Below are 13,066 nucleotides of genomic sequence, written 5' to 3'. Positions count from 1 at the left end.
TTTCATCAAGGATCTATCTCTCTGTACTTTGCTCTGTTCATCCTTCACTCAATCCTAACTAGTCTCCCAGTCCCTGCCGCTAAAAAACATCCACGATGCTGCCTCAACCATGCTTCACTGTAGGGAAGGTGCCCAGTTTCTTCCAGACGTGACGCTTGGCATTCAGGCCAAAGAGTTCAATCTTGGTTTCATCAGACCAGAGAATCTTCTTTCTCATGGTCTGAAAGTCTTTAAGTGCCTTTTGGCAAACTGCAAGCGGGCTGCCATGTGCCTTTTACTGAGGAGTGTCTTCCGTCTTGGCCACTCCACCATGAAGGCCTGAATGGTAGTGTGCTGCAGAGATGGTTGTCCTTCTGGAAGTTTCTCCCATCTCCACAGAGGAACTCTGTAGCTCTGTCAGAGTGACCATCGGGTTCTTGGTCACCTCCCTGATCAAAGCCCTTCTCCACCGATTGCTCAGAGTCTTGGTGGTTCCAAACTGCTTCAACAAAGGTGCTTCTAGAATGTACTGAATCCTTATGTGAATGTGAATTTTTTTTAAATCTAAAAACCTGTTTTTGCTTTGTCATTATGGGGAATTGTGTATAGATTGATGAGGGAAAATAACAATTTAATCAATTTTTAAATAAGGCTGTAACATAACGTGGAAAAAGTTGAGTGGTCTGAATACTTTCCGAATGCACTGTATATACACCACTAGTCAACATATGGATAGATATATGTGTGTACAAAACATTAGGAACACCTGCTCTTTCCATGACAGACTGACCAGGTGAATCCAGGTGAAATCTATGATCCATTATTGATGTCACTTGTTAAATCCACTTCAATCAGTGTAGATGAAGGGGAGGAGACAAGTTAAAGAAGGATTTTTAAGGCTTGAGACAAATGAGACATGAATTGTGTATGTGTGCCATTCAGAGAGTGAATGGGCAAGACAAAATATTTAAGTGCCTTTGAACAGGGTATGATAGTAAGGGCCAGGCGCACCGTTTTGAGTGTGTCAAGAACTGCAACGCTGCTGGGTTTTTCACGCTCAACAGTTTCCCGTGTGTATCTAGAATGACCCACCACCCAAAGGACATCCAGCCAATTTGACACAATTGTGGGAAGCATTGGAGTCAACATGGGCCAGCATCCCTGTGGAATGATTTCGACACCTTGTAGAGTCCATGCCCTGATGAATTGAGGCTGTTCTGAGGGCAAAAAGAAGGAGTGCAACTCAATATTAACAAGGTGTTCCTAATATTTATACACTCAGTGTATATGTGTGTAAATTATATTTAAAAAACTTGTACTGTATTGGTTGAATAGGGTAGTTGCTGACCATGTTGTCATTGGCCATACCATTATATGAGGGTATGTTATTGCTGTATGTTATTGCTTTATTTACCAATTACCAATTGCTTTTGTTTAATGGGACTGGTGAAGCAATCCTTAATTCGAATGCTCTTATTAACGTACGTAGTGCCACTATATCATCAAACAATCTGTCGCAGCAGGATGTTCAATAATGACATTGTGTTACCCTTCCATGTTATACATAACAGCCCAATAACAAGGGTTATAATCAAAACAAATGATTCTGCCGGTAGACATTGTTTTTCCAGAACAACATTACCCAAAGCTGTTCCCCTGCAGCTGTCACATCAACTGAATGTTCATGTAATCAATTGTGTGTGTGTGTGTGTGTGTCTGTGTGTGTGTGTGTGTGCGTGTGCATGCGTGGGACAAGAGGTCAATTCGGGATGCGGGGGTCCTCAGGCACTCAAGGGCCCATCGGGGGAGTTCACCAGCATGAATCACCCCAGTAGCTACGACAACGGCATGAGCTGCAGCTGGCACATCACTGTAGACCCAGGCATGGTAAGTACCACAATGCAACACATTCAAAACACAAAGACTTTTATACAGTAACCTCTTTTCCTTTTACTGTGCTCTTTCCTTCAAACAAATACACTGAACAAAAATATAAATGCAATTTTCAACAATTTCTAAGATTTTACTGAGTTACAGTTCATATAAGGATCTCAGTCAATTGAAATAAATTCATTATGCCCTAATCTATGGATTCCACACTTAAAAAAAAAAGTTGGGGGCATGGATCAGAAAACCAGTCAGTATCTCGTGTGACCACCATTTGCCTCATGCAGCACGACACATCTCCTTCACATTGAGTTGATCAGGCTGTTGATTGTGGCCTGTGGAATGTTCTCCCACTCCTCTTCAATGGAGAGCATTGTGAAGTTTCTGGATATTGGCGGGAACTGGAACACGCTGTCGTACACGTTGATCCAGAGCATCCCAAACACGCTCGATGGGTGACATGTCTGGTGAGTATGCAGGCCATGGAAGAACTGGGACATTTTCAGCTTCCAGGAATTGTGTACATATCTTTGCGACATGTAGCTATGCATTATCATGCTGAAACGTGAGGTAATGTCGGCAGATGGATGGCATGATAACGGGCCTCAGGATCTCATCACGTTATCTCTGTGCATTCAAATTTCCATTGATAAAATTAAATTGTGTTCGTTGTCCGAAGCTTATGCCTGCCCATACCATAGCCCCACCACCACCATGCTCATCCACACAACGCTATATATGTTGTCTGCCATCTGCCCGGTACAGTTGAAACCGGGATTCGTCCGTTAAGAGCACACTTCTCCAGCGTGCCAGTGGCCATCGAAAGTGAGCATTTGCCCATTGAAGTTGGGTACGATGCCGAACTGCAGTCAGGTCAAGACCCTGGTGAGGACGACGAACACTCAGATGAGCTTCCCTGAGACGCTATCTGACAGTTTGCAGAAATGATTCGGTTGTGCAAACCCACAGTTTCATCAGCTGCCCGGATGGCTGGTCTCAGACGATCCCGCAGGTGAAGAAGCCGGATGTGGAGGTACTGGGATGACGTGGTTACATGTGGTCTGTGGTTGTGAGTCAGGTTGGACGTACTGCCAAATTCTCTAAAGCAGAGGAATGAACATTACATTCTCTGGCAACAGCTCTGGTGAACAAATCCGGCAGTCAGCATGCCAATTGCATTGTTGTCTTTTTCTTGTCCCCAGCACAAGGTGCATCTGTGTAATGATCATGCTGATTAATCAACTTCTTGATGTGCCACCTGTCAGGTGGATGGATTATCTTGGCAAATGAGAAATGCTCAGTAACAGGGATGTAAACAAATTTGTTCACCAAATTTGAGAGAAATCAGCTTTTTGTGTGTATGGAACATTTCTGGGATCTTTTATTTCAGCTCATGAAACATGGGACCAACACTTTACATGTTGCGTTTATATTTTTGTTCAGTATACATGTCAAAACACAACTAAGTCTCATAGGCTCTGTTCAAATGTCATTGAATAGCCTCCCTCCCTCCCTCTCTTTCTTTCTTTCTTTCTCTCTTTCTTTCTTTCTTTCTTTCTTTCTTTCTTTCTTTCTTTCTTTCTTCCTTCCTTCCTTAATTGAAGTAGTCACTGGTTGGATCATTGACTACCCCATGGAAGAGAGAAAGGAAGAATGGATGCATTTTTAAGAATTCTAAACTTTCAAGAGATACTCTAAAAAAGCCTCATGTCATTTCCATGACGACCACTGATCTGACAGGAGCTGAAGGGTGGAAGTAACACGCCAGACACCTTTCCATGCCCTGTCCTTTCACCCATCAGTGCACATACAGAGGAGAAGAGGACACAAGGATAGGCGGCCATTTTGGAAATTGGAAAATGGGAACCCAGTCAAATTGTAAGGAACAGGGTCTCTTGTCCTTAAAGGAGATTCTGTGTCTGCCTGATAAATATTCATCAAAGGGATCCCCTTATCTTTTATTAATGCACAGCGGCTAGGGCGAATGTTTGGCAGGTGCAGAAACCATTAAGATAACGACTAAAAACATCAAATTAACCGCATCACTAACTTTGAAAGATATTGCACTTTATAAACCAACTCTAAACCAGAATGCTTATATGAACAAAACCTGCAGCGGAACAATGCTTTAAAAGACACCTTCGATCACCGTCACCACCAAAACAGATCATCATTTCAATGATCTTTCATTGGAATAGTGCTTTTGATATGAGTCTCTGAGCTGGAAGGATGTCAGGCGTAGCCATAAGTCTGCATCTCAAATGGAACCCTATTCCTTATGTAGTGCACTACTTTTGACCAGAGCCCATAGTTCTAAATAGAGAATAGTGTGTCATTTAGGAAGCAACCATAGACAGACACCAGGGTATAACAGTACGGTAGGGAAGGCGAACAGAACAGAAAGCCCTTAGATCAGATGTAGCTCTGAGACATGGGTAAACACAGCTCCACACCGTGACAGATGGCTGCTCTGCCGTCTCTTTCATTCTCTCAAGCTACGACATCCGGAGAAGGAGAGGAGACAGGAAAACAAAAAACATTTTCACTTTGCCAAGCAAGCAAGCCAGACTGAGACTACCTCTCTCTCCCCCTTTCTCTCTCTCTCTCTCTCTCTCTCTTCCCCTACCTCTCTCTCTCTCTCTCTCTCTCTCTTCCCCTACCTCCTCTCTCTCTCTCTCTCTCTCTCTCTCTCTCTCTCTCTCTCTCTCTCTCTCTCTCTCTCTCTCTCTCCCTCCCTCCCTCCCTCTCTCCTTCCTCTTTCTCTCCTCTCTCTCTGTTCCTCTCTTTCACTCTCTCCCTGTGTTCCTCTCTCTCCCTGTCGTCTCGATTTTAATCTCTCCTCTCTTTTTCTCCCCCTCCCTCCCTCCCTCCCTCCCTCCCTCTCTCCTTCCTCTTTCTCTCCTCTCTCTCTGTTCCTCTCTTTCACTCTCTCCCTGTGTTCCTCTCTCTCCCTGTCGTCTCGATTTTAATCTCTCTCTCTCTCTCTCTCTCTCTCTCTCTCTCCCTCTCTCTCTTTCCCTGTCGTCTCGATTTTAATCTCTCTCCTCTCTCTCTCTCTCTCTCTCTCTCTCTCTCACACTCACTCACTCACTCGCACACGCATACGTATACGCATACGCACACACCCACACCCACACACCCACACCCACACCCACACCCACACACACACACACACACACACACACACACACACACACACACACACACACACACACCCACACACACACACACACACACACACACACACACCCACACACACACACAGTCAAGCCTCCTACTAAGTAGCAGTATGTCTACTGCTCCAGTCTCTAAGACAGTGAATAATAAAAACCTGCCCGTTTGTTTTCCTCTACTCCAGGTGATCCATTTGGGGTTTGAAGACTTCTCCCTGGAGGCAACAGACCTGTGCACAGCAGACTACTTTACAATACAGGACAACCTGGGAGTCATCGGTAAGACACTGGAGACACTGGAGCCAGACTAATTAAGTGGATTAAGGCCAATACATCCAGGGAAAGGGTTTGGTAGGCCAACGTTTATTACTGCAACCTGAGGGGGAGACATATGGGAAGGTTTGTGTGTCGGAGTGGGGGGTGTGTGTGTGTGTGTGTGTGTGTGTGTGTGTGTGTGTGTGTGTGTGTGTGTGTGTGTGTGTGTGTGTGTGTTCTCAGATAGCTCGCTATACAGATCAGATATTGCTCCACACAGGGTTTTGAGAGGTGGGGTACAGGTGTAGGGTAGGGGATCCATCCTTGGCATGTCTTCAGGTATGTGTCACATCTCACATGGTGGGGCACAAAGGGATTTCATTCAAAGGAATGTAATTCCATTTCTGTCCTTTGAGCCTGTTCAAAACCAGTACCATACAGTCTCCAGCACCTCGTACATTCATATTCAGTTGTTTGATCTATCCTCAGATCTTTTCTCCTTGACTTTATACAACTCAAACCACCAGGTTCTCCCCACTATCACTAGCTTTTCCCGTTTCCCGTTTTATTACAAGCTCATTTACTTGAGCAAACATATTACATTTAAATATTTAATTTACTCTGCATATGATATTCTATTACGCCCGTAGGTGATGGTGTGTGCTCTTCAGACTGTTTCTGACAGGATGGGAGAATCAGACACCCAGCCAGAGGCTCTCTCTCTCTCTCTCTCTCTCTCTCTCTCTCTCTCTCTCTCTCTCTCTCTCTCTCTCTCTCTCTCTCTCTCTCTCCTGGTCTCTCCAACTGTCCATTCTCACCTCTTAGCTGACACGCTGGGATGTCTGGCACAGCAAAGGGAAGCTATGTGAAGTGTGAGGTGGAACTATTAAGGTGACTGTGCAAAAGCGTTGATGTTTAAACCTTGTGGATAGGACTCATTTTGTTCTGTACTTTTCTATACTTTCTATACCGTATAGTTAGAGATTGGTGGATGTAGATGTGAGGCCACACCATCGTTCTCAATTGTTACACTTTCCACTGTGCCACACATTAACACATTCTTCTGCTTTCACAAATGGATACGCACACACGCGCACGCGCACGCACGCGCACACGCACACGCACACGCACACGCACACACACACACACACACACACACACACACACAACTAACCCTGCAGTGTTATTGCAACACCTCCTCTGGCTCTTCACTTCCTCTGCCCCTTGGCTGGAGCACGACACACCTCACACACTCACACACTCACGCTCTCTCTCTCTCTCTCTTTGTCTCTCTCTCTCTCCCTTCCACACACAGTGTCCCCTATTCCCCACACCCTCAACAGACAGCCCCACAGGACCATCCACACTCCAAGGCTATAAGGGGATTGAGCTTTGATGTCAAACCCAAATTAGAGCGTCCACGGAGGACACAGCCTATAAGCCTGGCTGGCCTGCCTCTTCACTACTCCACTTTAAGTTACAGCCCCTAACTAGATTACAGACTTTCAGAGGGAGGTCAACTGCACTGCGGAATGTCACATTGATGTTTGACATTACTCGACTGTTTTTGTAACATCGCAACAAAAATGCATACATGCATTTATTGGAATGTATTGAACATATCAATGGTATATAGATATACTGTACTGTACATGTAGGTATGGCCAGTAGCTATTGATTTGACATAAATGGTTCTATATGTACAGTAATCCATATATTGTTTTCTTCTTTCTCTTCTGTTCTGTTTGGCTCTGCAGGGAGGTTGTGTGGGCGCTCCAAACCCGGGCCCATAGTGTCACTGGGAAACTCTATGGTGTTGTTCTTTGACACCAATGTCAGAAATACAGACAAGGGATTCAAAGCAAAGTACCAAGCTGTGACACCAGAGAGTACTTTAGGTAAATAACACCATTATCAATCAACAGTGATGAGAATTATGAACATGCAGAGCTTTTCAGGGGGGAAAGAGAGAGGGGGAGGAAGAGGGGGAGAGAGAGGGAGAGAGAGAGTGAAAGAGTGAGAGAGAGAGAGAGAGAGAGAGAGAGAGAGAGAATGACAGGGGCAAGGAGACATAGGAGTAACAGAGAAGGAGGACAGAGAGAGAGACACAGAGAGAAAGCGATGGATGGATGGTGGGTATCCTTGAGGTGTCTGTTCAGCTGAAGTACTCTCCATCTCCATGCTACCTGCTTCCAGAAATAGCCGGGGCTGGTGGCGCTCTCCAAGGTGACCGCGGGGATCTACTGACCCCTGGGTTCCCAGCACAGAACTACAAGAACGGGGCTCTCTACCAGGTACATACACACACTCACACACACACACACACTCACACACTATCGTGGCCTCCACAAGGACATGCCATCCATGGTACCCCACACAATCTGCCATACACACGGCAGCACCTCTCTACCAAGTAGTGTATTATCCACAGCACGTTGTTCATATGGCCCCAGTCTTTCTGTGAGGTACTTTACAATCAATAGCACCTTTCTCTCTGTCTGAGGAAGTGAACAATAATAACATGGTCCGTCATGTTGTGTGCTGTATGGAGCTAAGCTGCATCAATAACAATCAATGGGGAAACGGACTCCTATATTTTGGGGTGTTTTCAAATGAGGTGCCCCTTTAGTAAATCCATGGTCACTGGTCACCATCTGAACACAGAGATTGGGGAGCAACTCGCGTCTTGTTTGGCTCAGAGCACGGCTGAGCGCTTTGACGTCAGCTTTTGCTTGGTTTGGATCATTGGATCATTGGTCTGCGTCACAAATGGCACCCTATAGCCCTTTATAGTGCACTACAGGTCCCATAGGGCTCTGGTTAAAAGTAGTGCACTATGTAGGGAAAAGGGTGCCATTAGGGACTCATGCTTGGTCCTGTTTGGCTGTGTATTATCTGGCTTGCTCATGTTGCTTTCTGTCTCCTTCTTGGCTTGGATGTTGAGGCGGATGGGCTCCTGTCCAAACCGTCACAGCCCAGGAGATATTGGATGATTTTTATTCATGACTCGTGTCAATATGCAGCGCATGCAGCCGTCTGCAACCTGGGCACCCTCCAGGCAGAAAGAGAGAGAAAGAGATGGATGGGAACATTGAGGAGAAATTATGCTTAAAGCAATGTAGATGGAAATGAAATGTAGAGAAAGGACACCCTTGCCTGTTTCCTGCTGACGAGTGACTGTGTCTATTCTAGAGATGTAACTTCTATCAGTAATGTTTTTCTTAAGGCTGTGCCTTACTTAGAAAGCCCCTGCCTTTGAATATGAATACGTTCAATTGTGTGCCAAAACTCCGCCCCCACCAGAATCTACTAGAAGGAATATCAAACTCATGTTGGTGCATATGGTTATATCAACTCTACCAACGGATTTATCTTGACATTGATTGAATCGTTGATCTTTGATCATTGATTAAATCTTTGTAATTGATTGAATGTTTGATGAAGTAATGGAAATAAAATTGACGTTTGTATTCAAATGAAATGGATGTGTTTTTGTATGAAATGGATGTTTGTGGTCAAACGAAATGGATTTGTTTGTGTATGAAATTTAGTGGTGAAATGAAATAGTATGTGTATGTGGTCCACAGTGGAGGATCACTGTACCGGAGGGAGAGAAGATCAGACTGACGTTCTCCTCCTTCGACCTGGTCCCTGAGGCCTGTAGAGACTACGTAGATGTCTACGATGGTCACAAAACCGGCTCCGCCATGTTGGGTAAGACATCACTCTGTGTTATGCTAACTCTGGTATACAGCAGTTGGACTAGTATAGATACGTATAGTACAGATATACTTAGGCCTACACACCTGTTGCACAACATGTGTAGGCCAACACTCAAAATGTACTTATTCATAATGTGTTAAAATACCCTAATTATACCCTACCCTCATAATATGGCTACACTTGTCACGTCCTGACCAGTATAGGGGTTATTTGTGATTGTAGTTTGGTCAGGACGTGGCAGAGGGTATTTGTTTTATGTGGTTCGGGGTGGTGGTTTGTTTAGAAGGGTGTTTGATTTATTATTTCCGTGTTTTGGGTTACGTTCTAGGTTTTTGTATTTCTATGTTCTTTCTAGTTTAGTATTTTCTATGTTAAGTAATTGGGTGTTGGTCTCTCAATTGAAGGCAGGTGGTTGTAGTTGCCTTTGATTGAGAGTCCTATATATAGGGATGTGTTTTGTTTGTTAATTGTGGGTAGTTGTCTTTAGCACTGCTGTTATGTGTATAGCCTGCTAAACTGTTTCCTGTCGTTGTTTTTCTGAGTTCACAGTATTTATTTAAAATAAATATAATGATGAGCACGCAACCCGCTGCGCCTTGGTCCTCTCTACCTGAAGACAGACGTTACAGCACTCAAATATTCATTTTCTAAAATAGGCTACTTTTGTTCATGGATTTTCAATTATGAGAACAGAGATTGTGACAACAAGTGCAACATCTTCAGTCCTCCAAACCCACAATCAATATATTCTTAAGTCTCACAATTTGAGCAACTTTACTAATGAACTTGTTTTAGGAGGTATAGTATCTTGATCGACATGCAACGGGAGCACTTGGCAGTTGAAACAGGCTGTGGGGAGTGAAATCAACTATGCATACAGCAACACTCAAATTCACTTCAGGCTGCATGAATAAGATATGATGTTCATTAAAAGTTTGGGGTAGGAAGATGGAAAAATAGAGAGAGGTTCTCAAATTAGACTGGCATGTAAATGTAATCTCTACAAACAGAAATTATGCAAAATAGCTGTATTTATAGTTATTATTGAGCTTACTATGTATGCGGAGACCTGTACAATACTTGTGTGAATTAATCAAATAATAATTGGTGTCACTGTTTGGTCAGTTCAAGTGGTGCATAAGGCCTGTCCAGGTTTTACATCAGTGTACCACAAATTGGAGTTTGGGTTATTATAACTAACTGTAGTTTGATTAGTGGCCTAATCAAACTCTTTAGGGGTTTCTAAACAGTGAAATGTTGTTTTCTCACAGGGTCGATTCTGTGGTAGTAAGAATCCAGGCCGCGTGGATTCCAGTGGCAACACGATGGTGGTGCGTTTCAAAACCGATGCCACTCTCACCTCCAAGGGTTTCAGTGCCACATTCACCAAGACCAGCCTCATCCCGACCACGGTCAAACCTACCACCATGATGCCCACAACACCAGCTATAACCGGTGAGTACACTACGGGGAAAACCATAGAATAACATAGAATTCTATATCTATGAGTGTACCCATAGACAATATATCAGTTCTATATCTATGAGTGTACCCATAGACAATATATCAGTTCTATATCTATGAGTGTACCCATAGACAATATATCAGTTCTGTATCTATGAGTGTACCCATAGACAATATATCAGTTCTATATCTATGAGTGTACCCATAGACAATATATCAGTTCTGTATCTATGAGTGTACCCATAGACAATATATCAGTTCTGTATCTATGAGGGTACCCATAGACAATATATCAGTTCTATATCTATGAGTGGACCAGTCAGATTGCCGCGTTCAGAGGTTATATGCCCCTTCTAGGAATTAGCCTGTATTTCTAATTGTGATTTTCATATAGACCTAAGTACTTGGTATGCCACAGTTACAGCTGTATTGACTTTCTGCAAGTAGCCCTCCTTCCTCCTCCTCTTGACTCCAGTTGAAATATGTGAGCTCTCTCCGTGGTATAATTGATTAGAATTCAGTGGCTTGCAGAAGCAACAGTATCGATGTTGTTAAACCTTCCTCACCAGAATATTTTTGTCAAAACTTGCCTCTTTTTCTAGTTTTCATTTGTTTAAATGATATAGAATGATTGATTTCATCAGCAAGATAAATTGCTAAACTATGTCCACATTGCACACAGCAGGCATACATAGCAGGCATAACTTTGCCTCTAGCAACTTCCATACTCTAACAGTGCATCCCAAATGACACCCTATTCCCTATATAGTGCACTACTTTTGACCAGAGCCCTATCAAAAGTAGTGCACTACTGTATATAGTGAATAGGGTGCCATTTGGGACGCAGCATAAAAACGGCTGTAAATCGTTGGCTATGTTGTGAACCAGCTGATTGATGAGCAGTGTTTGTTGGTAAATAATCACCAGTGTGATATGCTGGCATAATGGTTATCGCTGCCTTTCTCCTAACATAGACACAATGATAAGAGGCTGACAGGTAGCTTAAAGGACAATTCCACCCACAAACTATCTTTTGGTATTTGTTTCATTAGTCTATTGTTGACATAGTGCCAAAATGTTTTGCTTGTCAGCTATCAAGTTTTCAAGATATGTAACTTTCAAAGTACAGAAATCATCCCATCATATGAAGCAAAACGCAGCATCATATGATGCAAAATGCATCATACGGGGATGATTTCTGTGTTTTGAAAGTTACATATCTTGAAAACTTGATTGCTGACAAGCAAAACATTTTGGCACTATGTCAACAATGGACTAATTAAACAAATACCGAAATATCGTTTTTGGGTGGAGATGTCCTTTAAATAAGAATGAATGCAGCTAAAACAATAGGGTGGGTGTGTCGTTTTTGTGTGTGTGTGTGGTCGAGGGAGTCTCCCATAGCCCTAAGCTTTGTCCATTCATCACTAACCCAAGCTTCATGTTCTCTGCTACAGACTCAGGCTGCGGTGGTGTTGGAATGCTGTTTGGCCGTAAAGGAGAGATCCATTCTATGGGATTCCCAGATGCGTATCCCGGGAATCTTCACTGCTCCTGGAACATCACAGCTCCGAAAGGCTTCCAGGTCAAACTGCACGTCACAGACATGTCCGTCACGGGAGAGGCGGGCCAGTGTGGTGAAGACAAGCTTGTAGTTTCTGACAGCCTCCAGGCGCTTGGTAAGTTACAGTATGTCCACCCAACCTGGATCCCTTGTTCATGTGTTATTATGGAGATCCAAAATGGCCCCAAATGGTGTCATAGAGTACAGACACTTTTTCATAGAGTACAGACACTATGACCCACTCCCCCTCGTATTTCCCAAACGAGCTGTTTGTCGACTGAGGGACACACACACACACACACACACACACACACACACACCCACACACACACAACAAACAAATCAAGTAGCAAGAGACAGCAGATAAGCATATGCTGAGCAGAATGTGCCCCGTTGCTTGAAATGAAAAGGGGGGGGGACTTTGACTCCTGGACAGAGCGCCAAGCACCAAGCTAGGCTAGTTTGCTGAGTGTGCCAGTGCCTGTCTCCTGTCCTCAGGGCTGTAAAGCTGTTGATTAGGATCTCTCCCCAGAGAAGGAGCGAGGCTAGGGAACTGTAAATGTGACCTCCTTGTTATTCACATCAGAGAGCTGGAATCTGATAGTTTTATCTCTAGCACAACACTCCGGAGCAGAGGCAGAGTGGAGACAATAACACCTGCGGCGTGTGTGTGTGTGAAGTTGAGAGAAAATGGGGGGCAGAAAGAGAGAGCGGAAACATCTTTGTTTCTGCGTTAAAGAAGACACATCCCTTGGAAGACGCTGAAGTCATAAACTCAGCATTTTGGAACCTAACACCATCCAAAGAATGCTATTTAGTGCTCTGGGGTGAAGTTTCCCCTAGGTACAGATCTAGGATCAGCTTTCCCTCCCCCAATCCTAACCTTCAGCATTAGCGAGGAAATGTTTTAACTGACCCACGATTCACGTCTCGTGCAACTTCTCCCTACACCCTATTCAGTGTGGTATTCAAGCTGATGTCAAAACATTTAGGATGACAGATCTTTCACTCTCCTTCCGTG

General features: G+C 44.0%; 1 pseudogene; it reads left to right on the top strand.

The window, feature by feature from the left end:
• LOC115191768 (cubilin-like) overlaps positions 1 to 13,066 on the top strand; it is a 32,859-nt pseudogene that overhangs the window by 2,644 nt on the left and 17,149 nt on the right.

This window comes from Salmo trutta, chromosome 4 (genome assembly GCF_901001165.1).
Source record: "Salmo trutta chromosome 4, fSalTru1.1, whole genome shotgun sequence".
Classification (NCBI taxonomy): domain Eukaryota; kingdom Metazoa; phylum Chordata; class Actinopteri; order Salmoniformes; family Salmonidae; genus Salmo; species Salmo trutta.
The sequence above is the reverse complement of the archived record's forward strand: the minus strand, read 5'-3'. Positions and strand labels throughout refer to the sequence as shown.